General features: G+C 48.4%; 1 protein-coding gene across 1 annotated transcript in view; it reads left to right on the top strand.

Moving 5' to 3' along the window:
* Positions 1-1,069: 1,069 nt before the first annotated feature.
* The window catches only part of CLK2 (CDC like kinase 2), a 129,454-nt gene continuing 105,648 nt past the window's right edge, over positions 1,070-24,875 (top strand). Inside the window, exon 1 of the mRNA XM_085637964.1 lies at positions 1,070-1,206. The gene's annotated coding sequence lies outside the window, so the exon portion shown is untranslated. The remainder of the gene's footprint in view (positions 1,207-24,875) is intronic.

The raw sequence follows: 24,875 nt of genomic DNA, 5'->3' as shown, positions 1-24,875 counted from the left end.
TGTAAAACATATGTGCTGCGAAAATCAGGAGACAGAAGCATACAAAAGAGATTGCTAGTACCAATATAGTGAATAGTAGATACATTTCTACCATAGTGCTAATAAGATGAACAGATGCAGTTCAGATAAAAACAGTAGCAATTGCATATTCCTAAAATGTGCGCCCTTAGTAACTTGCCTAAATGTACTTAGCCTAGATCGGTATGTGTAGCATGTATATGTGTGTATATGTATCTGTAGCCAAGAAACCCCTAGGGATGAACCAGCCCCCTCATCTGATGGTTGAGAATGAAGGAACCCGTCTCTGCTTCGAGGATGTCAGACCGCTGCATGTCGAAGATTCAGCATGCAAGACCCCCGTCACAGCTTGGAAGAAATTCTCCTCTAATTTGTAAGGGGGAGTTATACTAAAGTTGTCACTCCGAATCGATATGTTTTTAAAACAATAATGGATGTTTTGAAAACAATCATAAATGTTTTAAAAACAATCACTGATGCTTTTCTACACAAGTGTGATCATGCACAGCTGGCTGTTGGCGAAGGTTGAAAAAAGTGGTGACCCTTCTATAGAATAATTCTGCCGTGCCTGGGGAAATGTGTATGTACGCCAGGTACAGGAATTATGATAGAATACTTAGAGCCTGGTGTCGAAGAGACAGGATCAACCTACTAGGTAAAAGGTCACCTGTTTAGAATCGTTATTGTTGTGTGGATGGGACAACGTATGTAAAAATAGAGCGGTCTAGCTACCTAGACACATATGAGGAAGTGCTCGACTATGAGCCTGATCCATAGTTTGACGATCTTTTAAAAGTAATACAAGCATACAGCTTTCGCAATTACGAGCCTGATCCGTAGTTTGACAATCTTTCATAAGTAATACAAGCATACAGCTTTCGCAAATACGACACAGTAACGGGTATCCTTCGCTGAGAAGGACCCGGTTTCATTATTTATGTTTCATTATTTATATATTGTCTTGGAATACGTGTGTTCATTTATCCCCTCTAACATGGATCTGATCTTGATCCAAACATGACGACCGTTTCGACTGGAATGCAAGCGGTCTAGTTTTTCTAGACACGTAAGCGGAAGTGCTCTGCAACGAGCCGGCTCATAACACCGACCTCGGGACACGCACAGGCAAGATGCGGTCCCCGGGAGAGCCAGACTCAGTTGTATTCAGCAGAGGGCAGCCTTGACGAAGTAAGTGCACAGGATGCATCGCGCCTTTGGGGTAGGAAGCTGTTTTTTTCTCATAGCGCACTACGGAATTCAACAACTCTAAAAATCCATCCTCTATTTAGTAAAAATACACTGGAAAATTTTCACAATGGCTTTTTCTACCTCCCGATTTTTGCAGGGTTTGACTACAGGCCCCCTCCTACCCGCTGGGATCATGATGCATGAGTACGGTGTCTAAAATGTACGTTGTGTGTTTGTTGTTGTTTTCATTGTAACATATTTCATTAGTCTGTTGGGCTAAAGGTTGTCTCGCACTATTTACTATTAATCCACAGTTTTGTGTGCAACTTTGGAAACACCATGACTCCAGAGTGCTTCATATACTCACTGCTTTGGACATTAATTTGTGTCAGCCACGGCTGATGTTTTTAAACTCTCCCCCATTTCTCGTTTTACAGGAATGCAGTGACATTATCCTATGAATAAAATCGTATGTAGGTTGTGTGAGTGGCATTGCTTGCAACCTGATTTTTCCGATTGAGGATTTTTTTTTTGTGAGGAGTGGTACCGATAGGAACTAGTTTATTTAGGTCCTGATTAAGAGCCAAAAGGGGCAGGGCTCGAAACATGTGGACCAGATAAGAAAGGAATAGATTCATTGATATATTTTTCCTTCGTTGTCTTTCCCGTGATTTTTAATCTTACCGACTAGGGGCAGGAATAAAATAGTGATGACTCACTAGCCAGGTAATTTTAATTTTGTATAGCACCCATACCCCACTCCACCCCACAACTTCGTTGTTATCATAGACAAAAAATCAAAAAGTGCTCCCACGTATTCCCTCTGGTCGAAGCACGCCTAGACCCGCAGCAGGATCGGGAAGTACCCCAATGATGAAGCATGCCACCAAGGGGTAACCCTGGTGGGTGAGGGGTCTTCAAGAAAAACAGTGCTTTTCTCTCATTGCATGCCACCAAGGGGTAACCCTGGTGGGTGAGGGGTCTTCAAGAAAAACAGTGTTTTTCTCTCATTGTGGAGGTTATGTCCTTGGCTATCTCTGCCGATTTCACTGGGTTCTTTGTTTTTTCAAAAATTGTATCATTGAGGAGGGCGAACCCAGGTACTCCTCTTCCTCCCTCTCTACTTTTGATAGGGACTATCCTAAAAGACATGACAGTGCATTGGCGTAAAGTGCAGTGGTGTAGAGAAGAGTGGTGCAGAGTATAGTGACTTAGAATGCAGTGGTGTAGGGTAGAATGGTGTCGAGTAGAAAGGCGTAAATTACAGTGGCGTAGAGAGCAGTGATGCAAAGTAGAGTACAGTGGTGTAGAGTGCAGTGATGCAGAGTAGAGTGCAGGGGCATAAAGTGCAGTAGAGCGGTACAGAGTAAAGTACAGGAGCGTAGAGTGCAGTGTTGTAGAGTAGAGTGTTGCTGAGTAGACTTCAGTGGCATAGAGTGGTGCAGAGTAGAGTGCAATGGCGTAGAGTGCAGTGGCATAGAGTAGTGCAGAGTAGATTGTTGTGGTGTAGAGTGCAATGGCACAGAGTAGGGTGATGCAGAGTATAGTAATGTAGAGCGAAGTGGCATAGAGTAGAGTGGTGTAGAGTAGATTAGAGTTGTGTAGACTAGAGTGTCTTAAAGTGCAGTGGTGTAGAGTGCAGTGGTCCCAAGTAGAGTGGTGTAGAGTGCAGTGGAATAGAGTGCAGTTGCTTGGAGTAGAGTGGTTCAGAGTATAGTGGCATGGAAAGCAGTGGTGTAAAATGCAGTGGCGTAGAGTGCAGCGGCCTAGAGTAGAGTGGTGCTGCGTAAAGTTCAGTGGTGTAGAGTGCAGTGGCATAGAGCAGCATGGTGCAGAGTAGAGTAGTGTAAAGTGCAATGAAGTAGAGTGGCATATAATGCAGTGGTGTAAAGCAGTGTGGTGCAGAAAAGATCAGAGTGACTTTGAGTGCAATGATGTAGATTGACCAAACTTTTTTTAGGAGTTTTGGGCATAAAGTAGAGTGGCATAGAGTGCAGTGACAGAGTGCATTGGCATAAAGTGCAGTGGGGATAGAGTGCAGTTGTGCAGAGCAGAGTGCAGTGGCATAAATTACAATGCAGGGGGGTGGAGTGGTGCAGAGCAGAGTACAATGGCGTAGAGTGTAGTGGCGTAGAGTAGTGAAGAGTACATTTTTGTGGTGTAGAATGCAGTGGCACAGAGTAGGGTGAGACAGAGTAGAGTAGATATGAGTTGTGTAGAGTTGAGTGGCTTAAAGTGCAGTGGTGTAGAGTGCAGTGGTGCCAAGTAGAGTGGTGTAGAGTGCTGTTGCTTAGAGTGGTGCAGAGTATAGTGGCATGGAGAGCAGTGGTGTAAAATGCAGTGACGTCGAGTACAGCGGCCTAGAGTAGAGTGGTGCTGCGTAAAGTTCAGTGGTGCAGTGTGCAGTGGCATAGAGCAGCATGGTGCAGAGTAGAGTAGTGTAAGGTGCAATGGAGTAGAGTGGCATATAGTGCAGTTGTGTAAAGTAGAGTGGCATAGAGTGCAGTGACAGTGTGTATTGGCGTAAAGTGCAGTGGGGATAGAGTGCAGTTGTGCAGAGCATAGTGCAGTGGCATAGAGTACAATGCAGTGGGGTAGAAGAGAGTGGTGCAGAGCAGAGTGGCATAGGGTGCAGCGGTCTGGAGTACAGTAGCATAGATTCGAGTGGTGTAGAGTGGTGTAGACTGCTGTGATGCAGAGTAGAGTGCAGTGGCATAGAGTACAATGCAGTGGGGTAGAGCATAGTGGTGCGGAGCAGAGTGGAATAGGGTGCAGCGGTCTGTAGTGCAGTAACATAGATTAGAGTGGTGCAGAGTGGTGTGGAGTGCAGTGGTGTAGAGGAGAGAGTTGCTGAGTATAGTTCAGTGGCGAAGAGTGGTGCAGAGTAGAGTGCAATGGTGTAGAGTGCAGTGGCGTAGAGTAGTGCAGAGTAGATTGTGGTGGTGTAGAGTTCAATGGAGCAAAGTAGGGTGATGCAGAGTAGAATAGCGTAGAGTTAAGTGGCATAGAGTAGATTAGAGTTGTATAGAGTAGAGTGGCTTAAAGTGCAGTGAAGTAGATTTCAGTGGTGCCAAGTAAAGTGGTGTAAAATGCAGTGGCGGAGAGTGCAGCGGCCTAGAGTAGAGTGGTGCTGCGTAAAGTTCAATGGTGCAGAGTGCAGTGGCATAGAGCAGCGTGGTGCAGAGTAGAGTAGTGTAAAGTGCAATGGAGTAGAGTGGCATATAGTGCAGTGGTGTAAATTAGTGTGGTGCAGAAAAGATCAGAATGGCATAGAGTGCAGTGATGTAGATTGAAAAAAACGTTTTTTAGGAGTTTTGGGCATAGAGTAGAGTGGTGAAAATTAGAGTGGCATAGAGTGCAGTGACAGAGTGCATTGGCGTAAAGCACAGTGGGGATAGAGTGCAGTTGTGCAGAGCAGAGTGCAGTGGGATAGAGTACAATGCAGGGGAGTAGAGTGGTGCAGAGCAGAGTGGCATAGAGTGCAGAAGTCTGGAGTGCAGTAGCATAGATTAGAGTGGTGTAGAGTGCAGTGGCATCGAGTACAGTGGCCTAGAGCAGAGTGGTGCTGCATAAAGTGCAGTGGCATAGAATGCAGCAGCATAAAGTGGTGTAGAATAGAGTGGCATAAAGTGAACCGGCACATAGTGTAGAGGGGTAGAGTGCAGTGCCATAGAGTAGTGTGGTGCAGAGATGAGCAGAGTGGCGTACAGTGCAGTGGCGTAGAGTAGAGTGCTGTAGAGCAAAGTGTCGTACAGTGTTGCAGAGTAGAGTGCAGTGGCATAGAGTACAAGGCAGGGAGGTGGGAGGGAAAACAAGCAACATGGAATGGAGACAGGTGGGAGAGTATAAAAGCTATATGGGCAGGCATATAGGAGACAGACGGGAGATGGACTGAAAACACAAGCACTGATATGGAGGGCTTGAACACAAATGAATAAGTAGCTCCAAAAACGGGAGCCATGGATGGACAGAAGTACTTGGCCATGCTCCCAGGAAGGGCAAAACACAAGAAGAGTACATAACTGCATGCCATGACAAACAGGGATGAAGGAAATGAGAGCGACGATGTTATGGCCGGGCTGTAAGCACACTGTATGTAAACTTGTCTTGCAGAGACAGCGCACATACATGGCATCAGGCGAGATACTCTCTGTTTTTAAGCCAAAATGGCTTTGTCTGTCTCCTCCCTGAAATGGCATATCCTACAATAGAATTAATTGGAAGAAATAAATTCTCCAGATTATTATTTTTTTTAAATCTCCCACTTTGCTCTTCTAAAATGTTGGCATGTATGAGTGCATGTGCTGTTGTAGCGTCGCGGTCTAGCCTCCCGACGTCACGTGACTCACCGCAAAGCATTGTGGGAGTGACGTGATGCGGACGGTCATTCGGATCGCTGCGCGAAGGCGAGCAGACGGCTCTCCCGTAGATAAGAATAAAGAAGCTTGAGAAGCCTACCCTCCTGTCCATGGTTTTCATTCCGGAGGGGGCAAAGTTCACACACCACAGTGGCAACGAGGCGGCAGAACCCAGGAGCCGTTCCGGCCGCCGTCACAGTAGGGGACAGCCGGCGAAAACTCTGCGGCGGGCACGGCCTGTTCACAGCATCCAGTGAGGCCTGAGCACAGGGGGGAGGGAACCAGTTCCATCACGTGAGGGCTTGGCACGCACTTCGGCACGCACCTCACTCCCCCCACTCTGTCCTCATCACCTGCCTTCAAAGCTTGCTCCAGGGGGCTGTCATCCACTAGATACCCCCCTCGCACAAGGTGTTTCACGAGGGCCTTCCACGGCTGCACCTCAGGCACAGTAACCCCACAGCCAGCCGACCAGCGCGAGGGGCACCTAGTCCACAGAACCACGTGGCCTTACCACGCAGCAGGCGCATCAGGGAGCACGCAGCAGCAGCGAGACAGCACGAGGGGCACCCTGCTCACCACAGGGTTTGTCCCACTACTAGGCCATAAGGGTCTCCACGCGACTTCCACCCCACAACAAGGCGCACCGCCTTCCACGCCGCATGCATCATGTGCGCACAGACCTTCTCCCTAACCAACCCACTGCCCTTCCTACCGAAACCGAGGGAACCGGGCATGAAATGGGCCGACTGGAAGGGGTACTTCTTGAACTACCTATCGGCGCTGGAAGATGAAGGCGAGGAGGAGTTCGCCAGCAAACGCCAGAAGAAGATCCTCCTACATAATCTGGGTCCAGAAGGCCTGCGCGTTTATGAAAACATGGTGAAGAAGCCCAGGACATCCACAGACGACGACATTTTCTGACATGCCCTGGAAGACCTAGATAACCATTACCAGCAAGTAATTTGCACAGCCATCGACCGGTACAATTTTTTCCAGCGCAAACAGACCGAGTCGGAAACAGTGGAGGACTACGTAGCGGCCCTCAAGCAGCTGGCCATCAACTGCAAGTTTGGCACCCTGCACAACGACCAAAACATAATGCACACTACTCACTGAAGTGCCCAGGTGAAGCTGTGGGTTAGTGGTGAAGCGTCTCTCCCGGAGATTATCGCAGTAGTCAAGAGAGCAGAGCTGTCCAAACGGTGTGCACTTGCCACCAAGAAGGAACCTGTCCAACAGCCCACAGTGTGCAAAGTGACAGACTGGAGGGTCCTGACCGCAAAACCTACGACAAATACTGGCTCAGCCTCCAACAGGCATCTTCGTCTAGACCTAAGGGGCCCAGCCACGCTCCCATGGACAAGCAAGGAACCTGCTACAGATGTGGCAGCCAATCCCACATGGCAAACGACAGGAAGTGTCCAGCATTCCACGTCAAATGCTCTTTCTGAGGAGTCACAGGACATTTCGGCAAAGTCTGCAGACGGAAGCCCAGAAGCTCCGCAGTCAAATATGTCCAAGATGACTCAGACGACCTAGATAGAGCAGACCAATCTGACCAAGATTGCATACTCTGCATTGAGGACCAAATCCTAGGCATTGGCGGCGTCGCCAAGAAGTAGCCATCCTGCATGTTATTGATTGGGGGTGTCCAGATCGCCATGGTGGGGGATTCCGGTTCGCCACACACCATCATCCAAAAACAGCTATGGGACAAAGACTTTGCCCACGTGGACTACCTTCGTCCCACTGACGTCCACCCAGTCACATATACGGGGGAACAAATCCCCATGTTGGGGTTCCTGCGGCTCCTGTTCAAGTTCAAAGGCAGGCACATGACAGCGAAGTTGTACGTCCCGCAGAAGGGCCCCTCAGTCCTGGGGTGGGCGGACCAGGGAGCGCTGGGCATTCAACTCAACCCAGGTGGTGACACTCAAGTGCTTCTGATGGATGACCCATCCATTCCAACCTCGTTAAAAGCAGAGTTTCCAGCAGTCTTCAGCGACCACATTGGGAAGATGTCAAAGTTCGCACACAAAATCATGCTTAAAGAAGAAGCAGTGCCAGTCTCCCACAAGGTCAGGAATATACCATTTAACTGCAGAGAGGCAGTACAGCTAGAACTTAAACGGTTGGAAGACAACAACATCATCGAACCAATAGAATGCGCCGAATGGCTCACGCCCTTGGGGGTGGCGCGCAAACAGAGCGGGAAGCTACACCTTTGCATTGATCTCCGAGAACTCAATAACAACATCATTGTTGACAAGTTCCCACTGCCCAAAATAAATGAACTACTAGCCCAGACCAAGGGGGTCAAATGGTTCTCCACCATTGACCTCAAAGCCGCCAACCACCAAGTGTCTCTCCATCCATCGTCCATCTTTCATCACGCCCTTCGGCTGCTACAGGTTTAGACAGCTGCCCTTTGGCCTCGCATCCGCAGCGGCCGTCTTCTAAAAACTCATGCACACACTCTTCAAGGATGTCCATGGAGTCCTCTACTTCCAGGACGACATCCTCGTCATCGGGAAGACCAAGGCCGAACACGATGACATCCTGCACACCGTACTGCACACACTGGCGGCCAACGGTCTCACGGCGGAACTTGAGAAGTGCAAATTCGGCTTACGCAAGGTGACCTATCTGGAACACGAGATCAGCGACACAGGCATATCCCCAAAAACAGCCAATGTGGAAGCCATCATGTCCACGCCCTCCCCTAAAAGCAAGGATGATGTCCGCTCATTCCTGGGGCTGGCGGAATTTTATAGCAAATTCGTCAGGAACTCCGTGTTCATAACACACAGCTTACATCAACTGCTGCAAGAAAAGAACGCCTTTGTCTGGTCCGACGAGTCGGAAGCGGAATTCTCGGCCATCAAAAGATACATTTGTGGGGTGATTCCCTTACACAGATTTGACGGCACCGCCCCCAGCATCCTGACCACAGACGCCAGCGACAAAGCATTGGGAGCGGTCCTCTCTCAAAAAGCAACGGATTACACGGAGACCACTAGGGGTTTGCCTCGCGATCCTGTGGATTTGGGGGTCTTTTTAGAGCCCACCCAAAGGTGCAGGGTCACCCTTCGTCCACTGGGTTCAGGATACAAATGGAGACCAACACAGGAGCACGACAGAAAGGGTATTTATTGTAATTCTCATGAGAGAGAGTGCATCAACGACAGACACTCAAAACTGTCTGGGGAGGCAATCTGCAGAATGTTCTTACTTTACGTCTTATATACCCTTTATCCTGCCCCAGGCATGTAAGTGAGTTGTACCAATAATACTTTATTATGTTCATAAACAATGGTCAATCTGGTGGATCAGCAGGTGAGTAGCCTTTGGGGGTTTTCGCAGGACATGGGCAAAACATTATAATTACATGGTACACAGAGGTCAATCTGATAAGTTCGTAGGTGGTAGCTGTGGGCCTCTGCAGGGCATAGTATGATTGCACAACAAGCCGGAGCCGAACCGATATGTCCACAGGTGGCGGTTACCGGGCGCCTGCAGGGCGGAGGACACAGGATGGGGACAACAAACATTTGAGGAAACTCCCTGCCCGACTGGTCGAACATGTGCTGGGCAGTTCCAGGCAGGTCAAAGTGAGGACAAGGTGTGGATGTTCGTGCAGGGGTGAGGCGAGTCAGGAATGTGACCCCAGAGTGTTCGTGGCACAAAAAGGGCAGATGAAACGCAAAATGGCGGGCAAGTGGCAAGACAGCGGCAAATGGTAACACAGTGTACAAAATGGCGGAGCGAGTGTCAAGGTAAAAAGAAGGTATTTTCCACAGTCCTTCCTTTTGACAGGAGCGAAGCCAAAAGTCAAAAGAAAAAAAGGTTCTTGTTGCTTGGTTGAAGTTCTTTGAAAATCTTCTGAGGAGGAAAGGAGGAGGATAGCCGTTGGTGCCTTTCTTCGAGTAATTTGGGGGGTTACTAGCACTTTCATTACCCAGGCACTCTGGATGTGAAGAAACGATGAAGAGAAAAAAAAGGAAATCGATGAAGAAGTTTCTCATGGCTCAAAGTTTCGCAAATGAAGAGTCTTTGAACGATGGCACAGGCAGACCGTCTGGGGTGATACAGGGTTAGGGCCCGCTTGCACACGCATCTTTTCTCTGTCGTGTGGAGCGCGCGCAACCCTTTTTCCAACCCTTCGATCGCTTGTGACATTGGAGTGCCAGCCTGTGGTGTGTGAGAGATGTCTCTAGTTGATGACAATGTTTATTAGTTGCTATACTTCGTGCTCAGTTTTCGCTTTGTTGTTCTTGATAGGGTTGGTCGGAGGGATTGGTTTGATAGTGCTGGCACAGAGGCTGCAGAGTGACGGGCCACATTGGAGGCAGAGGAAGCAAAGAAAAATTGAGGCAAGAGGCACCAGGAGAATCATCAGAACCTTCCATCCCGAGGCTAGCAGGAGTTGCCACAACCAGGGACCAAGGGACCACGAGCCAGTATCTTGGTGAAGGTCAGAGGCAATTCGATGAAGTGTAGAAATAGCTGCATAAACAGACGAGGAATGGTCTGGAATATACACACAGCAGCTGGTGCCGATGATGCGGCATGCTCCTCTGCGGTCAGCGAGGGTGGTGTCAAGCACCATGCGATTCTGCAAGATGACGAGGCGGACCGCTTGGAACTCCGCAGTGTTGTTGGTCAGGATACCTGCTGTGATATTGACAGTGGCCTCCAGAACTCTGGAGAGGTGGCGGATGGCTTGGCTGTTTGCTATCAGCCCCCAGATGGGGAAGAGACCCTTTATTGCATCCAGGAACTGTTGAGAGTTAGTGTCTGTTTAATCGCTCACATGGTCGCTGCGGAGAGTACGGTGATACAGTGGAGGAGCAAGGTAGACAGGAGGCAAGAGAAACGCTATGTAACATGTGCCTCCCAATTCTTGTGAAGCCAGGTGTATGCTTTGGTTCCGCACACAAAGTAGGTGTTTGGGGAGGCGACAAGGGGAGGAGGAGAGGTCACATTCAGAGTGGTTGTTATGGTGCAAGAGCTGTCCCCAACGTACTCAGTGCCCAGGCCTTTTATGCACACAAGCCCAGGAATGCGAACAGTTGATAGTGGCAGTGTTCGTTTTGCAGGCGTTTCCTTTTTAAAGTTAGTGAACCGAAGGCGGTCGGTAGTGTTGAAGATCAGCATTTCCTCTTTTTCTTCTTCCGACATTCTGATGGAACTGTTAGTCGGGCAGAAGGGATTTATTGTGTTCCCTGTTCTGTTTCGCCAGAATTCATCTCGGAATTGTTGGATCACAGCATCGTTGATATTGCTAGTCTGGTGGGCGTCTATGATGAGCATCATCCAGGCAGTACAGGAAGCGTGCACAGAGTAGGGATATGGAAGGAAAGACATGGTGTGCTCCATAGAGTGAGGCAGGAGACCACATACCCAACAGTTCATTTTGTTCAACGCCATATTGTGTTGATGCAGCATTTGGATGAAAGTGTTGTTCCAAAAGTCTTGTCTTCTGTCTGGAAGTCATGCTGTTTCGTTGCTGTTCATAGTCAGTCCGTGCGTGGGCGGAGGTTGTATCTTTGTTTAGTTGGTACGGTGTGGTCCGCGAACAATTCGAGTTCAGGTTCTTAGAGGCCGAACACAGGAGGGTCTCCCGTTAGTACTTCTTTGTGTGTTTTCAAGGTGGGGTCGGTTTGACTGATGTTGGGTACCCTCCGACAGTGTACGGCGTGAATCCAGGATTTCTTGCCTGCCACTCGCAGGGCCGTCCTCGTGGTAAGAAGGACTAGTAGGGGGCCTCTCCACTGGGGTTCCAACGTCGTCTGGCGGGCAAATATTTTTACGAGGACGTATTCCCTGGAGAGGATGGTGTGCCCTGGCCCAGTGGATCGATCTGGCAAGGCTTCCTGGACCTGTTGATGAATGGAGGACAAGGTTCGTGTAAGTACAGACAAGTAATCACTCAGTAGTTCACAAGGGGTGTCGGACAGTGTGGTAGCGGGAGGTGCGCCCCAGATGTTCATAGGTGATCCGAAGACTACCTCGTAGGGGGTTAGTGAGGTGCGTGAATGTGGGACAGATCCGATGGCTAAGAGGGCTAGGGGTAACGCATCGGGCCATCTGAGTCTCGTACTTTCCACTATTTTGGCAAGCTTGGATTTGATTGTGGCATTGTATCTTTCCACGAGGCCTGCCGATTGGGGGTGGAATACAGCGTGAAATTTTTGTCGTATTCCCAATCCAGCTAAGGTGTGTTTGACTACCTCCCCAATAAAATTACTCCCACTGTCACTCCAAAGGACTCGGCAGAGGCCGTAGCGAGGGAAGAACTCTTTTAATAGTATTTTGGCAGTAGTCAAGGCGGTGTTGTCTTTGACAGGGTAGGCCTCCACCCACTTGCTGAACGCGCAAACAACCACCAAAACCTATTTACGGTTGTTGCATCGTTCCATCTGGATGTAGTCCATTTGTAGGACTTCAAAGGGTGAAGTAGGGATAGCGTATCCTGTCCGTGGCACTCGGGTCCCTTTTCCCACATTGTAGCCGGAGGCAGACCAAACATTGTTGGACCAGCCTGGTGGCAGTGGATCGGAGTTGGCCGTTGTCCCATACCCCTTGCAATATTTTTGTCATGGTGGCAGCGTTTGTGTGGGCTGGTAAATGAGTCATGTTCAACAATGGGAGGAGGTAGGGATTTGGTAGTTTCCAGAGTTTTGTGTCCCTTGACCGCCAACAGTTTTCTTCGTCCATCATGCCCTCCTTTTCCCATTGTTGAAGTTCTTCCAAAGTGGCGGTGGACTGGATGTCCCTGATTTGTTGTCTAACGTTGTGCCATTTTTCTGCTTGGGACTTCACTACGTACATAGGGGTGTGTGTCCTTTCTTGTGCAGTGGGTCTGGCTGTTTTGTCTGTGAAGTCGTTCCCTAAACCTATCTCATCTGTGATCTTTTTATGTGCGTTACATTTTACAATAGCTAGTGTCCGAGGTAGTGTCAGGGCCTGAAGTAGTGCAGTAACTAGGTCACCATGTTGAATGGGTGTGCCATGTGATGTCGGGAACCCTCTCTCCCTCCAAAGGATACCAAAATTGTGAGCCACCCCGAACGCATATTGGCTGTCTGTGAAAATGGTGACAGCAAGATTCTGACTGAGGATGCAAGCGTGTGTGAGGGCTATGAGTTCCGCGGCCTGGGCTGATTTCTGAGGTATGCGTGCAGTTTCGACAATGTTGTTGGTGGTGGTGACGGCATAGGCAGCGGATATGGTGCCATTTGGTAGTTTAATACAAGACCCATCCACCCACAGTTGTCCATCCTGTTCTGTTAGAAGGGTATCTCTCAAGTCTACTCGCCCCTTTGTCTGTTCCTCCATTCGAAAAAGGCAGTCGTGTGGAGTGTCTATGGCGTCTGAGTCTGGTGTGGGAAGGAGTGTCGCAGGGTTCAGTGTTGTGCATCGTTTCAACGTGATGTAAGGTGCTAGCAGCGTGAGTTCCTATCCAGTCAGTCGTGCGCTGGTGAGGTGCTGTGTCTTTGTCTGATTTAGTAGTATATCGACTGCATGGGGGACTAGTACCGTGAGTTTGGATCCCAGAATAATGCCCTCACTCTGTGGTATAGAGACAGCCGCATCTGTGACTGCTCTGAGGCAAGATGGCAGGCCTTGGGCCACGGGGTCTAGGGTGGCTGAATAGTAAGCACACGGACGTTGTTTGGTGCCATGCATTTGGGTCAGGACCGAGAGGGCACATCCGGAGCGTTCGTGGGTGTAGAGGCAGAAAGGTTTAGAATAGTCCGGTGTGCCTAGTACAGGTGCAGAGCAGAGAGTGTGGCGTAGGTTTTGGAAAGCTTGGGTGTGCTCATGTGTCCAAGGGAGAGGCGTGGGTGTATCTTTTGTGAGTAGGGCAAGAAGTGGTTTTACTATGAGAGAAAAGTTTGGTATTCATTGGCGACAAAAAGAAGTGAGGCCAATTAATGCTCGAACATCCCTTTGGGTGGTGGGAGAAGAGAGGCATAGTATTATTTGGATGCGGTCGGGTGTGAGTGTACGTCCCTCCTTAGACAGCAGATGGCCTAGGTAGGTCACCTGCTGTCTACAGTACTGTAGTTTACTTTTGGATACCTTGTGGCCCTGTGATGCCAGAAAGTGAAGCGTATTCAAAGAGGCAGTGCGGGCCAGGGCCCGAGTGTCTGCAGCCAAAAGGATGTCATCGGCATATTGGATAAGAACAGCACCGGGTAGTAACTGTATCTGATCAAGTTGTTGTTTCAGGGCTTGACTGTAGATACTAGGGCTCTCGGTGTACACCTGGGGAGCACGGCAGAACCTGTATGATCTGTTTCTTAAAGTAAAACCAAAAAGATAACGTGAGTCAGGATGTATTGGTATGGAGAAAAAGGCATTCTTTAGGTCTATTACTGTAAAAGTGGTTGCAGTTGAGTAGATCATTGTCAATATGGTCGTTATGTCCGAGACCACAGGATATTGTGGGACCACTATTTTGTTGATTGCTCGGAGGTCGATCACAAAACGGTATATCTTTTCTAAAGTAGATGTTTGTTTCAAAACTGGCAGGATAGGGCTGTTACAGATGTTCGACTGGACTTCTTCAACCACACCCGCTATAATCATATCCTGTACTATAGTCATGAGAGCTTTTTCGCCATCTGCAGATATTTTATACTGGGGAAGGCGTGGTAGTGGTACATTTGGTTTTACTGCTATTTGAACATGGTGCATGACAATTTCCCCTACGTCGGTATCCGTAACAGTCCACAGGGTGTCCGGAAGTTGAGACAGGTCTTGTTGTTCAGAATTGGTTAGGCAGAAAATGTGGGATTCGTGGTCATGGGTGCAATCATTGTCGAACAATATGACTCGGACATTTTGGGGGGAGCAACGAATGGTGGCTCCAAAACATTTTAAGAGATCAATGCCCATCAGATTGTCCGGACAGTTTGGTGATAATAGAAAGGAAGCCATTACTGTATTTCCTTGTATGTCTAGGGGTACTTTAGTAGAGAGGGGATTGGTGGAGGGCATTCCGTCAAATCCTACAGATGTGACCGATAAGCCAGAAAGGGGTGCCCTAGGAATCAGTTCATGGGAAAGGGCGCTTCTAGAGGCCCCTGTGTCGACCAAAAATGTACCCCGAGTTCCACCAACTGAAGCCGTGATATAGGGGCCTGATTGATCAACTATAAGTTCCACTGGTTCCTTCCCCCGCCCTTGGCTGTCTCATGCATATTCGGTATTGCGGTAGTGAACGTCGCTAAAGTCGTGGGCGAGAGCTTGTCTATTGTTCTCGAAGATGTTGGGGCGTCGCTCATTTGGGTGTGGAGCTCTCCCCCTTCCCCTATTCTGTTCTCTTCCTCTACCCGTGCCGTTTTGCTGCAGATGGGGACAATCTGCGCGCCAATGACCCATCTGTCTACAATACGCGCATTGGTCTAGGGATAGTTGGTGGGGAGTTGAGTGCATCCTAGTAGTGGTAGATTGGTTCAAGGGTGGCTGATCCCTATTTATGTCTCCTCCACTAGTATTTATTTGAGCTAGCATTACTTTCTATTTTAATTCTTTCGTCTTTTTATCTTTCTCCTCTTCTACTTTGTTCTGTAGGTGCTCATAATATTGGGCCATTGTCAGTATTTGTGCTGGGGTGGATGCTGGCCACGTACTCTCGCTACTCTGTAATTTGGTGGAAATAGGCGGTAATAGTCCTTTAACAAAGGTTTGAACTAGCAAATGTTGACCTGTCTCTGTTGTCGAGTCCTGTCTGCTATAGTCAATGAATACCTGACTGAGTCGAGAAAAATAGTCAGATGTAGTCTCATCGGTTTCTGTCTGCAAGCAGTGATGACTGTCAGTCTACCTTCCTGGCCGGAATTGTCGTTTTCAGCTTCTTTACTATGTGGCTTGGCAAGGCTAGGATAGCGTCTGTAGGTTTCTCACCCGGTTTTCTGTCCCTATCCATGCTCGTCAACTCCTCCCACTTATGTCCAAATGTGGCTATGTCATCCACCTTTCTTATGAGTCTCCATGTGTCTGGGAGCAGTATTAACCCAAAAAATTGGTCTATGTTAGTCAATGTCATCGTATAAGTGGAAATAACTGTGTCCAGTCCTTCATAAAACCCAGTGGGGTTCTTCCGAGGGTCAGGCAAGTCTTTCTTAAAAGCCAGGACATCGGCTTGGAGCCACGGGGTATATACCCAGTTATATAATGTTCTACTCTTCGCATCTGGGCTATCTACTCCCTCGGCGTTCCCTTGTCCATGGGCAGGGACAAAAACTGGGGCAGCTTCTCTGATGGGTGCCATGCGGGATCCCTCTGTACCTTCTGCTAACGGAAGCTTCTCTTCCTCTTCCTCACTCCTTCTTAACCCTTCCATCATTTGTAGTATTAATGTTAAAAACTCATGGCCCTCCTGAACACTTTCTCGTCCTTCTGTCAATTTGCGGCATAACCCTCGAACTTACTCTTCTGGAGTTACTCCATGATGTTTCTCCTACAGAGAGAAGGTTTCGTAGGCAAATCGCTGTAGAAAATATCCTTTTTGGGTTTGGGTATAAGCCTCATAAATGGAGTGGATCTGGCTGGCAGTGGAGCGATCGGTCAAGCAAGTATGGGCTAGGTTCTCGAGGGCATGTTTCTCTGTTTGGGTGAGGCGGGAGATTCGGGACCGGGCAGAGGGCGTGTGTCCAGGGTCAATCTGGACAGGAGGGGTAATAGGATCAGGTGGTGGGGACAGAGCATCCTGAGGGGGTGTCCGTTCGTCTCTTGATGAGAGGGTATGAGGGAGGTGAGGGACATGATATGGAGGGGGCAATGGGAGGAGGAGGAGTTCTTCGTGGGGGTCTGTTCACGCTAAGAGCGCATGGCGTACAAAATACTGGCCAGATGCATTTAGTCTATACTCCCTGTCCGCACAGGCTGCGCTAGACGCGGCCTTTTCTTGCTGCAACGTTGCTAGTATCTGCCTATCATTCTTTCGAGCTTCTTTTTGCATCTTTGCCTGGGCCTTTCCTACTTTCTCGGCTCCCTCCTTTTTCCATTGGCCTAGGGCGTCGAACATGGCTTGTTGCGACCTCCGTTGGTAGAGTTGTGTTTCCACAGCCTCAATTTTTCGGGGGTCGAAAGAGCCGTACATGGGCCACTGAGTTTCTTTATCTTTAGACGTGTATTTATGCCACAATGGCTCAAACATTACGGGAGAAATACCGTATTTTACAAACATCTCTTTACTCAGCGTTCCTTCTGGAGGAGCCGGCTGACTTTCTTCTAGTGTTTGAGATCGAGAGGTGCAACAACAACACCATCGTACAAACTTACTAAATGCGGGCATGTTTTTCTAGTTTCTAAAAAATGTCTCTACAAATGTCAGAAAATTGGACAAATAGTCCACCTTACCCGCTTAACTTTCGTTATTTGCAAATATCGAAATACCAAGTCTGGATAACCAAAATACCAAAAAGGTGTCACCAACAACCATATCAAGCGGATTTACCAAGTACTGGCATGTTTTTTTTCTATGTTATCTCAAATAATATCTCTACAAATTTCAAAGGTCGGATTAAAAGTCCACTGTTATAATCTCAGAATACTTGGTATGTTCCAAACCCCCTACCATTCCTGTTATATGGTATATCCCCAGGGAGCTCACCTTGGAATGTTCAGGTGAATTCCATCAGTGCTGTGAGAGCGGATGGTCAGAGAATAAAGGCTACAGTTCACTCACCTTTGTGGCTTCATCTTTATTATAACACTGGCGACGACTGCGTAGGGGGCAGCTGGCCATCACCCCTCTGTCTATTCTCTCAAAGGAAAGGAAGAATTTGGAGGTGTTTCTTTCTTCAACTGGTGGAAGGAAGGAGGATTACTGACAAGCACCAGTCCTGCGGGGTGTCTAAAGCAGATCAGAGTTGGAAGGGACGAGCAGCAGTCTAGTGCTGTGCGAGTTTGAACCGCCTGATCGGTGAAGTGGACACCTTCCAGTGACATCCTTGAGGCAGTTGGATTCTCCTGTTCGTAAGTGAACCTTCGGGCGCAGAGTTTGACGCTGGAGAACCTCGGAGGCAGCTGCATTCCGTCTGTGATGTAGCGGAGGCATCTTAGGGTTCGCAGTGATTAATAGTCTTCAATTTAAGCACATTGTGACAAGTGTGTTTGGAGAATTATAGGGGGCATGCGGAGTCGGTAAGGTGACGACCCGCCAGCCGTTTCCAAGTGCCACTGAATAGCTGATCCACTGGATGGTGGGTCCCAGCCGAAAGGTAGAGGAGTTTCCTGTTGCCAAGAGCGCTCCGAGCAACGCGTCGCTGGAGGCACTAACGGACGTCCTGTGAGGAAAATTCTGTCGGAGGAGACGGCGCGCCAGCCTCTTTACACCGGTGGGTCTAAAGAGCTTCCAGTCAGCGGTCAGGCACCCCAGCTGCATCTGTAGTTCCCGGCCAAGGGCGCTCCGATCTACGCGTCGTCTGGAGGCACCAGCGGACGTCCTGTGAGGTAATTTCCTCCTGAGGAGACAGCGCCAGCCACTAAGCACCGCTCTGTCATAGGAAGTTCCAGTCAGCGGTCCGGCGCCCCAGCCGCTTCAGGGCTTTTTCTGTCAGTTTCATTGTCTTCGTGTGCAGGGGGACGGAGCGCCAACTCTTAAGTATTGTTCTGGTGAAATAAGGGGTTTTCCAGCCTGTGTTGCCTGGCGCTCCACTACATGAGAGCCATCCTTGTCATTTTCAACGGAATTTTCGTCGTGTGCAGTGGGTCCAGTGGAACATCAGGTACTTTTCTCCTTCGTTTTGGTGAGTCGACTAGGCGATTCCAGTGACAAAGAGGGCAAAGGAACTAGTTCTGTTTGGAAGGCGGTACGGGGGTATTCTAGCTATCCAGGCGTTGTGTGTGCCACCTCAAACTCTCCAGTTTTTCAGGCTCCTCTATTACTTCTACTTTAGCGTTGTTTCAGAGGTACATCTCTGGTTTAGTGGTGTCGTGCAACTAGTTCACCATGGGCACGCCTGGGATGAGCCAACCCCCGTCCTTTTTAAATGACTGTGGTGACCCTGAGATTCACTGGAAAGATTGGGCAAAACTTTTTGAGTCCTACTTAATCGCCATGGGTGGTGAAAGGTTTTCGGCTGTAAGGAAACAGCACATTCTTTTGCATAATTTAGGCGTTCATGGGCGAAAAATATATGAGACTCTTCCTGAACCTGAAGTGGAAGAGGAAGAAGAGATTGACGTATTTGAAGTGACCTTGATGAAACTTGAGGCACATTTTGGGGATAAGATAAATGTGGTATTGGAGAGACACAAATTTTTCAGCAGAGTACAAGGGAAGTGTGAATCAATCAGTAACTACATTGCTGCGTTAAGGGGTCTTACCCAACTGTGTGAATTCGGGGACTTAAATGACTCACTTATACGTGACCAACTAGTTAGGTGCACAAACAACAGCAGGGTTCAAGAAAAGCTGTTGGCGAAAAACCCCACTTTTGAAAGAGGCAGTAGCTATTGCCCAATCTATTGAACATACAGCGAAATGTGTTAAAGAGATGAAAGCTAGAGACGAAGTTGTAGCAGCAGTACAGGTGAAGGAGCAGGGTAATGAGGTGCTCAAGTTGGCAAACAAATGGGGCACGAAGGAGGCCCAGATCCCTAAAACTAACAGAGATTTGCATAATTTAAAATGTTATAGATGCGGAAGCAGTAACCATCTTGCTAATAACTCTATGTGTACAGCTAGAAATGTCTTATGCAAAAAATGTAATAGGAGAGGTCATTTAGCAAGGGTATGCAGGGAAGGGGTAAGCAACACTGTGAGTGTGGTAAATAGTGGAGAAGATGATCAAGCCAGGTATGTCTTCCAAGTGAAAAGCACGGCTGTGGGGGTTAAACAAAATTACCCTAAATGTATTGTGTTGTTCAATAACAAACCGCTTGAGGTGTTTGCAGACTCCTGTTCCCCCTTCACGTTAGTGAATGTGCATGATTTTGAGGGGTTGTTGGGCGGATCCAGAGAAGTTTTAGAGACTCCTGATATCACACCTGAAGGTTACACGAGAGATCCCATTCCCCATGTGGGGATGTTGAACAGTTACATTGATTTTAATGGGAGGATCACAAAAGGTAATGTGTACATTGTGGAGCATGGTGCCAATCTGCTTGGGTGGCAACACCAAAGGGAGTTGGGGATTATTTTAGATCCAAACAAGGAGAACCAAGTTATCATGGTTGACAGAGCCAGCGAAGAGACAGGTCTACAGAATATGTTCCCCAGACTCTTTAGTGAGAGGTTAGGCAAGTTATGTGAATTCCAGCACAAAATCAAAATCAGACAAGGGGCGAGACCAGTGGTTCACAGAACACGGTCAGTACCTTTCCATCTAAGGGAAACACTCAAGGTAGAGCTTGATAAGCTGTGTGACATAGGTGTCATACAACCCATCGAGGCCACGGAATGGCTTTCGCCTTTAGTTTTGGCATCAAAGGGAAATGGCAAAGGTATTCGCATATGTGTGGATCTTCGCTCCTTAAACGAAAACATTTGGGTGGAGAGATTTCCTCTCCCCAACATAAATGAGATGCTAAGTACCATGGGCAAGGCATGTTATTTTTCTGTGATCGATTTGTCCAGGGCGTATCATCAAGTTGAGCTGCATCCGGAATCGAGACCATTGACAGCGTTCACGTCGCCTTTTGGGGCGTTTATGTTTGTGAGAATGCCATTTGGGCTGGCCTCAGCAGCCTCTGTATTCCAGAAAATAATGCAGCAAGTGTTGATAGGTGTTAAGAACACTCTCTGCTTCCAAGATGACATATTGATGTATGGGGAAACGGAGGAGGAACACGATGCTACCCTCCATGCAGTGTGTCACAGACTATCTGATGCAGGGTTGACAGTACAGATAGACAAGTGCAGAATTAAGGTCACATCAGTAGACTATTTGGGGCACACCATCACCAAAGAAGGGTTTCGACCCAAACACAGTTTGATTCAGGCTGTCAGCGATGCCCCGCACCCAACAAGTAAGGAGGAGCTCAAATCCTTTTTGGGTCTTGTGGAGTACATGTCTAAGTTTGTCAGGAATTTTGCAGATTTGTGTGTAGGTTTGCGAGAGCTTCTTAAGAAAACTTCGGCTTTTGTGTGGGAGAAGGTTCACAGTGAGAGTTTTGAACTAATAAAAAAACACATAGTGGAGGCACCAGCATTGGGAACCTTTGATCCTAAAAGGAGAACCATCTTAACCACAGATGCCTCTAGCAAGGGTTTAGGGGCCATGTTATCCCAGAAGGGAGATGGGGAAGAAAGAGTAATAGCATTTGCTTCCCGCACCTTGAGTGAGCCTGAACGCAACTATTCAGTCATCGAAAGGGAGGCTTTGGCGTGTTTTTGGGCGGTCCACCATTTTAAATTCTTTTTGTGGGGTAGCAAGTTCACCATACACACGGACCATAAGCCTCTGACTTTCATATTTTCATCAAAACAAGCACAGAACTTGTCCCCAAGAATAAGCAAATGGGTGCTAGGTTTGGAGAACTTTTGTTTCAGGGTTGAATACCTTCCTGGTCCAGAGAATGTGATTGCAGATTGCTTGTCGAGATTACCGATCAGAGGTAGTCTAAGTGAAGAAGTTCTTGATGTACCCATTTGTGTGGTGCATTTACCCTCGCTGTCTGATGCGGAATGGGACAAGTGCATGAAGGAAGATAAGACTATGGACATGTTGAAAGAACTCATGGTCAAGGGGTGGCCGGAGAAGATTTCTGAAGTCCCTGACAAAGTTAAAGACTTCTGGGAAGTAAGATTTGAACTCTCAGTTATAGCTGGACGCTTACAAAGAGGGGAGAAAATTGTTCCTCCCGAAGGGTTGAGGAAGAGAATCATAAATTTGGCCCATGAAGGGCATTTAGGCAGAAGCCTCACTAAGAACAAAGTACGGAGCTGTTTTTGGTTCCCCAGAATGGATGCAGAAGTGGAATGCACAGTAAAAGAGTGTGTCAGCTGTGCGAGGAGCGATAAAAGTAAAAGCATTCATAGAGCTCCTTTGGCCCCTGTCGACGTGCCAAAGACTCCGTGGACCAAACTGGCCATGGACATTGTCGGTCCCATGGACATCCTGGGGCCACAGAAGAGATTCTTGTTTGTGTTGGTGGATTACACCTCCCATTGGGTGAATTTCAAATTCACAGCGTCCACCACAACTAACAATCTCATAGCATTTCTGAAAAACATATTTGTGTATGAAGGAATCCCAGCCACTTTGGTAACGGACAATGGAGTGCAGTTCGTCTCAGAGTCTATGAGAGAGTTTTTAGAGGAACACAATATAAAACATGAGAGGACTGCTCTCTATTGCCCAAAAGCAAATGGGTTGGTAGAAAGGGCAAACCGTATGATCAAAGAGCACATACAACTTGCTATTGCCAATGGTTTGAATGTGGAGGAAGCTTTGAGAGCGGCTATGTGGGCATACCACACTACGCCCAACCTAGTCACAGGGTTATCCCCGTTTGTATATCTTAGAGGGAGAGAACCCAGCACCAAAATGTACCCAAGTTGGTTGGGTGGGGGAAAAGGTGTTGTACCTGACTTAGAGCGTGTGGAGGAGCGAGTAGAGTCTCATCAACAGAAATACAAGTCATGGTATGATGTAAAACATGGAGCAAAAGAAGTGGAGATAAAACCTCAAGCACAAGTGTGCGTTAAAAAACCTGGTAGGGTACAACCTGGAACGAGCAAATTTGGTGCACCTCAAAGGGTAGAGGTAACAGGTAAAAGTGTAGTTCGTTTGGACAACGGACAAACATGGAGCAAAGATAGAGTTGTAAATACTGCAGGTATTTAAGAGTTTTTGTAATCCCTGCAAAGGGAGATGTGTTATAATCTCAGAATACTTGGTATGTTCCAAACCCCCTACCATTCCTGTTATATGGTATATCCCCAGGGAGCTCACCTTGGAATGTTCAGGTGAATTCCATCAGTGCTGTGAGAGCGGATGGTCAGAGAATAAAGGCTACAGTTCACTCACCTTTGTGGCTTCATCTTTATTATAACATCCACACTACCCGTTTATCTTCAATCTTGGTAAAGAGTGAAATCAAACAAACCAGACAACCAAAACCAAGCACAAACAAAAAGGTGTCGCAAATCAGCGACCTTACCAGAATCCTTTGTAGCGTTCTCCAGGTGGTCTCTCGACTACAAAATCGTCCAAGTCTATTGGGGGCCCCAGTCAGGACCGGCTCTACTTGCGGGGGTCTCCTCGGATGCGGTGAAGGTCAGGTGGTGGCAACGCAGATGAGGGTCTCTTGGCGTAGGTCGACTCCACCACCGTCCGTTCGAACTTCCTCGTCGGGACCCCACGACCGAGCAGCTGCGTCGCTGAAAGGGCCCGACGTTGGGTGCCAATTGTGGATTTGGGGGTCTTTTTAGAGCCCACCCAAAGATGCAGGGTCACCTTTCGTCCACTGGGTTCAGGATACAAATGGAGACCAACACAGGAGCACGAGAGAAAGGGTATTTATTGTATTTCTCATGAGAGAGAGTGCATCAACGACAGACACTCAAAACTGTCTGGGGAGGCAATCTGCAGAATGTTCTTACTTTACGTCTTATATACCCTTTATCCTGCCCCAGGCATGTAAGGGAGTTGTACCAATAATACTTTATTATGTTCATAAACAATGGTCAATCTTGTGGATCAGCAGGTGAGTAGCCTTTGGGGGTTTTCGCAGGACATGGGCAAAACATTATAATTACATGGTACACAGAGGTCAATCTGATAAGTTCGTAGGTGGTAGCTGTGGGCCTCTGCAGGGCATAGTATGATTGCACAACAAGCCGGAGCCGATCCGATATGTCCACAGGTGGTGGTTACCGGGCGCCTGCAGAGCAGAGGACACAGGATGAGGACGACAAACATCTGAGGAAACTCCCTGCCCGACTGGTCGAACATGTGCTGGGCAGTTCCAGGCAGGTCAGAGTGCGGATAAGGTGTGGAAGTTCGTGCAGGGGTGAGGCGAGTCAGGAATGTGACCCCAGAGTGTTCGTGGCACAAAAAGGGCAGATGAAACGCAAAATGGCGAGCAAGTGGCAAGACAGTGGCAAATGTAAACACAGAGTACAAAATGGCGGAGCGAGTGTCAAGGTAAAAAGAAGGTATTTTCCACAATCCCTCAAGCCCAGTGAAGAGAAGTATAGTGTGATCAAAAAGGAAATGCTGGCATCCTTCTGGGCCATGGAAAAATGTTGAAAATATCTGTGGGGATCCAGATTCACGCTCCGCACCGACCACACCCCCTAATCAAGGTTCCCACATCCAGCGGCAACGTGACAGCCACCCCACGCATCGCGAAGATGACACTACCTCTCTTGGACTTCGTGTACGACGTGGAATACATCCCCGGTCCACAGAACAGGGTCGCGGACTTCCTCAGCAGGGCAGCTGCCATGGAAGGAACAGTAACGCAATCGGACAGGGACAAGTACAGCGTTGCATTTATGATGGACCAGGAACACACCGTCAGTGCCCAGGACTGGGCAGACGCCTATGCGCAGGACACCGAACTCTCGCAGGTCAAACTGTACGTCACACACGGCTGGTCAGAGAAGAAGCATACAAAGGACAACTTCAGAAAATACTGGGAGGTCCGCGACGAACTTTCCATTAGCGACGAATCAATATTCCTAGTGCGAGGCGACAGAGTGGTGCCCCCGAAAGTGCTGATCGATCGCATACTCCACATCAACCACGAAAGCCACCTGGGCATTGTAAAAGCAAAAAGAAGAATGAAACTACTGTACTGGTGGCCGGCCATGGACAACCACGTAGAAAGATTTGTGAGAGCATACGAGCATTGCGCCAGAGCAGTCAAAACACTCACCACCATGAGACCCCCGATGGGGGAGTTCAACACCCCCAACAACCCTTGGGAGGACTTATCCATTGACATCGTAGGTCCCATCCTGTATTCATGGGGCACTCCCAAACACCTCATCCTCTTGGTGGATCGATACTCGAAGTGGCCAGAGGTCGAAATCAGTGAATCAGTGGACACCGACACCGTCATCGCCTTCCTCACCAACATCTTCATGAGGGAAGGCATTCCAAAAACCATCACTAGCGACAACGGACCCCAGTTTACATCAGCCAAATGGACAGCCTTCACCGACCATAACGGCATCCAGACAAAACACACACCAGATGGGCAACGGCCAAGTGGAACGCATTAACCGGGTGATCATGGGCTCAGTCCAAGCAGCCATCAGTGCCGGAAAGAACTGGGAGACCGAAGTCAAAAGCACAGTGTGGGCGTATCACATCACACCCACCCTTGCAGGCT

Source organism: Triturus cristatus, chromosome 12 (assembly GCF_964204655.1).
Source record: "Triturus cristatus chromosome 12, aTriCri1.1, whole genome shotgun sequence".
NCBI classification, from domain to species: Eukaryota; Metazoa; Chordata; class Amphibia; order Caudata; family Salamandridae; genus Triturus; species Triturus cristatus.
The sequence above is the reverse complement of the archived record's forward strand: the minus strand, read 5'-3'. Positions and strand labels throughout refer to the sequence as shown.